Genomic DNA, 6,124 nt, shown 5'->3' on the forward strand with positions numbered 1-6,124 from the left:
CATTTAGTGAGTTTCTCATAGGAAAAATGCACTCCGCTAGGAGTATTTCAATTTCTCAGTAAATGTTACAGTCCTCTAGTTGACTTTATCAATAAGCCCACTCAAAGCTCATGCTTTACTGCATCTTGCCAAGCAGGCTCTTTCTTCATCAAGAGCAGAAATATACCCATTAAAATAGCGATGAAGAATGATAGGACAATTCAGAATACCACAAATGCAGAACTTTAAGAGGGACTCTGGACAGTCATCAGGCAACAATCTTGATGGAAGGGTTTTGAAGGCTGAATAAATTTAAATTATCTAAAATAAAACAAAGGAGTAAGTGTACCAAAAGTTGTAGTATGTATTCAGTTAAAGTGTAGTACTGAACAAAGGGTACTTAGAGCTGGCTAAAAAAGCTGATTTTTCATTTAGACTGTAGCTGTTATAACACAGCGCATGTTTTTTCATAACAGCTCAGTGGGAATACTGACTGATATGCAGATGGATTGAAAATATAAAACCTCAAGGCAAATTTTTGGGTAAGATGGCTACAGCATAAATTGCCCACTTGATACAAAATGAACTGAGTTGTGTCAGAAAAGCCAAAGCATGAGATGCTAAATGTACCAGAAGGGAGTCTAGAGGTCTACATTTATCTTAATACCCTCTGCCTCTACTTCCTCCTCCTTATTTAAAAACTTAGAGACAATTTGTTTGCACTGTGAGTTATTTCAGTAAAGTCACAACCTAGATCACTGTCATGAAAAATATCATTTCCTGATTTGCCAGTTACATATTACCTCCTTCCTTCCAAACATTTACCAGCTTGAAAAAGGCAGTGGGCAGTCTGCCTTCCTGACAGTTATCACCAACCAGGTTTGTGATCCAATCTCGTGATTTGCCCTACTAAAACCAATCACATCTGTTTAGAAGTGTGGATGGAATTACTTTCTGGAGACTATTCTGAGTTACCAACTAACCTCGGAAGGGATGAAAGGATGCCTGACTCTCCCAATACAGATATCTCCCAATATCCCAGGTTAACATGGACAGTGGGAGTGTTACAGAATAAAAAAAATATATATGCATAACAAGATTCTGCTCAGAGCAAAAGCAGCAAGACTTTGAAACAAAGTGAAAAACAAATCATCATCCCATTTATGTGCTTGCTTTCTAAAATACTTTGGAAAATTCAATTTGTAGACAGGTATTAGTCACACACTGAAGATTTTCATAGATATGAAAATTTGAATCTCAGGCTTTAATATGACTACAATTCTGATCTCATATTTGGGAGAGCAACAAAAAATATAAATGGAAACAAATGCTCTCCAAGAGGATCCATCTGTAAATGCTAACATTCAGTAAAAGTATTGATCATAGTTATTATTTCTGATATTAAAACTAAGAGCTTAAAATAGACAAATTTTATATAGGGCCTTAAAAGAAAATCCAGATACATTTTTATGTATGGTTTCAGAACTCAAATACTGGTTTGCTGTTTTGAGGACTCTGCTCCAGAACCCCTGAACTACCTGCTTGGAATAAAACTCAATATGAGCTTCTCCTCCTGTGCTACCAGCATGGCCGTGCCTGCTCCCATTGGCCGTGAGTAACAGGCAGTCACAGAGCCTGCCTGCCAGGAAGGGCTTGGTATCTCCTCTGCGGGTAAGAGGGGTGTACATGGACTGCAGGCAAGCTGCCCAGTCATGTCCAAATAAAATCATGCTGGGATCATTGAAGGGTAGGAGTAATATTCATAGCAATGATTATTCTCCATATTTACTTCTATTCTTCCATTCAGGTGGAATCTGGACCCATAAGATGACAACAAACAGGTTTGCACACCAAACAAATGAATTGTAAACCAAAAGGTTTTGAATTTATGCATGCAAAATTTTCCTGCATGAATCACTACTGTATTATTTCAATTTTCAGAAAATAAAATCCATCTTCTCTAACTGTTGACAAGAAGCAATGAAAGGGATCATGTAATAGGAGTGCTAACATATGTAAGTGAATAGTAAGGGAATTTTATGAAGGAATTTCCCAGGTTTCCTGTCTACACTGGTATACATCAGTAGTTTTATCTAGACTTAAAAAGGCAGGAATCAATTACAGAGAAAGTCCACAGCATAATTAGGAAACAATCAACACTTATTCTAATGCTGATTTTTTTCTTCACTTTAAACTACTTCATTGACTTTAATTAAACTTGCCCTAGGTTATGAATCCAGCAAGCTGTAGAGAGATTTAAAAAGTAACTAAAATGAAAACAGCTCTCTTGTAAGCAGAGTTTTCACCAGCTTGCTCACCTGTACCACACTTCTGATACAGAGAATTTTTAAATGATTGGAGATGGTGTATGTGATACTGCAAGACTTTGTTGCCTTTGCTATTGAATTGAAATGACCTCCCACTGTCAAAGTGAGAATCACAGAATGAGACAGTTGAGCTTTCCACTTTCTACTGCTATTGCTTCACTGTAGAATTCTTCTGCTGATTTCTGAGAGAAGACATGAAGCTGCCATCACTGATTTTTCACCAACTCTCCTGGTTACATTTAAGGCCAAAAAAAAAAAAAGGAATGCTGTATACTTTGGATACTTCGGATACTGGCAATTTCCATGTGAACAGTTCAAGCCACAGTTAAATGCACATGATGTAGACTGTGGAGGAATAAACAGATGGCCTGTGTCTTGTTCCAATCTGGGCCTGGTTCATGAGAATCAGAATATATCTATAGAAAAGAATATTCATTCTTAAAACTCACTTAAGTTTTCTAGTCCAAAAGGATCTGTGTTAATCAGCTGCTCATAAAAGAGTAGATTAATATTTATCTTCTTATTTTTTCTGATACACAATGAGGAGATGGACATGCACAGATAGATGGATGTAATTCTCTTTCTGCTATGATTAAAAAAGTTACAATAAATCTAATTAATTCAGGGAATCCAGAGATTAACTGGAGAAAGCCAAACCAAACTGACTTGCTGAAAGAATATGAGCTAAATATTTGCAAATACTGTTTATCTCTCATCTGTATTTTAGGTCCCTGTCATAACATCTTGTGCTTCTTTTTGCCTGATTTCCCTTTCCACTTTATTTCATGTTAGCTCTGTTCCCTAGTAACTTCTATCCCAATTTTTACTAGCTAATTTGTTTGTGTCAGATATAGGAAATAATGACGTTATTGGAGACTCTACATGAGCAGCAAAAAGATGAATTGCCTGTCTGTACCAAATGTCTTCCAAACTAGAAGTTTATCACCTTGTGTTATTAGACAGTGACTCTTACTAGATTAAAATGATAAATAAAAACAGTTCAGGTTAAAGATGGGCCTGAATACTCCCCAAAACATTATGAAAGCTCAGGTCTGAAGACAAACTTAATAGTTTGGTCTAGCTTTGTTTTGAGTTGCTCATGGAGCAACTCAAATACCCTCTCCACTCCTCCAAGAAACATCTTAGACATGCTCATTATACCAAAAGAAAGTTTAGTGACACTGGGATCAACCACACACATTTGCATAGTTAGTGGATATTATATCTCCTATAGAAAGCATATATATATATATAAACCATATATAATATGGTAATTGCTACTAGTTGTATCTTGGATATATGTGAAATCTACTTGACACTAATGAGATATGGAGATTTTTCCAAACTGGGAAGGATATTATACAGTGCAAGGAATTTATAAAAAAACCTACAGATTCTACTTATGTCAACTCAAGCTGTTTAATACCACAGCAAAATTACACCAAGTTTATGGACCTTTTTCTTCACCAAAGTCTTATGGAACTTTCCATTAACTTCAAAAGATGCCAGAACAGACCCTAGAGCAGGAAATGAAGAAATATACTATACCCAAAAGAAAGTGTAGTGGGAATTTGGGTAGGCAGAATTCACACTTGTATCCGGATAGAGTACCAGGTTTATATCTCTATTCTAGTAAACACATCATGAGTTATCAAGGGTAGCAGGGCTTCTGGCTCTCCTCTGAGTCTAAAGACTAGTGTTAAATAAGTGGCAGAAGAGTTGCAGATTCTGTGTTCACTGATAGCAGATTCCTATATTCATTGATGCATTCATGACACCATGAAGCACTGGAAAAAAAAAAAAAAAGAAAGAAAGAAAAAAAAAAGGCTTCTCTTGCAAATGTACCAAATTGTAAAGTAACAAAAAATTCCAAATCTTGTAATGGAACTGCATTACATGTGGGCAAAGTGGATCCATTTCTGATATAGAATATGACAGCTTTTTAAGTTTCTACAACAATATGTGACAGGAAGAAAACTATATCCAGTTGATACTGTAGGACAATTTATGGGGGCAGAGTGTAATAATATAAATGGAGTTTCAGAAAAGACACTGTGACTAATCTTACAAAAAATGCTAAGAGATGTTTAATAATCCTGATGGGTCAGAAGTTGTTCTTCAGAAATTCGCTTATGATTGATTGTTATTAGAGTATGTACTGCATTTGGTTCATTTTTCATTTATATATGTATCTATGTAGTCTAAAACTGCTGCCAAGAGGAAATATTTGATTTGTAATTGAATACAACTTCAAAATGGAATAGAGTCACCAACTTCCAACCAAACTTGCAGAATCATAGAATATTTAAGGTATTAAATGCGCTTTGAGGAGTCACAAGACAAGCATCTGTCCACACCTCTTAACCTACCCGCGCCAATTCTCACTAATGTTTATTGTTCCATTAATCAAAAAATAAAGAAGAGGAAATATAACAGCACACTAGAATTCCTTTTCTGAACTCAAAGTAATCTTTCTCCATTGCTTTCCTCTAGCATTTGGGGATGCAGTGCTTATTCATTAAGGTATGAGAGGTAAATTTCAGGATACTGAAGTGAGCAGAAAGGAAGGGAAATGAAAACGCATATAGTTAAGGAACCTGACTCAAATCCAACAGAAATTAACAGAAAACTATGTTTTACTTAACAATGCCTCTGCATTAGAGCCCAAGTGAAGAAGCAGAGCAGCTTTCTGCTGCACTTCTTTCACTGTACATAGACAGGAAGGCAGCGATTGTTAGTCCTGATTTGAACCTACCTGACTTTGCAAATAGAAAGGAAAGAAACAGATACTTCAGTGTGTCTGAAGTCTTCTGCAACACTAAAACATGCAGATCTCCCATTTACTTGTTAAATATGAAGTCTCTATGCAGGCACAGGGCTCCCCAGGTGGTGAGGCAGGACCCAGCAACCTGGGCATGCCCACGTCCCCACCAGTGGCCAGGCAGTAGGGATACAGTCCCAGCCCTGAGCAAGGGCAGTTCACTAAAGCTGGGGACAGGCCAAGGGCAGGTCTGGACGTGGGCCTGGGTCTTGTTTGGGCTCAGTGGCAGGATAGGGCTGTGGGTGGCTGGGAACTGGCCCTGCTGGAGACTTGCTGGTAAAGGACTGACAGGCTGAGGGGGTGATCTATGCTAGCGAGGCCTGGTGGTACCCTCAGGACATATAAGATTAGAAAAAATCAAGAAAACAAGCAAAAAATCTCACAATCATTTTGTTGCATAGTCATGTCCCTTGCTTTCATTTTGCATTTTCCCTTGCATTTTCCACTCCCTTTTGTTAACAATTTAAAATCTATTTAGTTACGGTTTTCAAAACTGAACTCAGACTCCAACTCTTTTTAGTTCAGCATTGTTAATGAAAACAAATGAAAAAATAACATTTGTGCTTTTTCAAAGGCTATCCAAATGGGCTGAGATCTTTTTACATGGTATCCATTCCTTGGCTTCACAAAGAAACTCAATATTTTTGTAACTTTGGAAAATCTGCTCCACCTAAAGGTTTGGCCAACATTCGAATTTTCATCTCAGGTTTCGGGCTTTCTATAATGCCATAAAGTTTTTGTTAACAAACCCATGAGTTTATTTAAGAATCTTTCTCAGAAGGTAAATAGCAAGATATTTAATGTATACAATATGTTAGGTTTGGTCCCAGTGTCTTTCTTATTGCTCTCGGTCTTTTCCACCACAAGATACAATATGTGGCAGAGACCACCCAGCAATTATTTTTTCACTGTATTTCACATTACCTCTTTGTTAAATTTAGTCATAGCCTTCAACTCTATAAGGTAAAATATTCCTGGATACATAAGACCCTGTGGT

Source organism: Tympanuchus pallidicinctus, unplaced genomic scaffold (genome assembly GCF_026119805.1).
Source record: "Tympanuchus pallidicinctus isolate F22 unplaced genomic scaffold, pur_lepc_1.0 scaffold7, whole genome shotgun sequence".
NCBI lineage: Eukaryota > Metazoa > Chordata > Aves > Galliformes > Phasianidae > Tympanuchus > Tympanuchus pallidicinctus.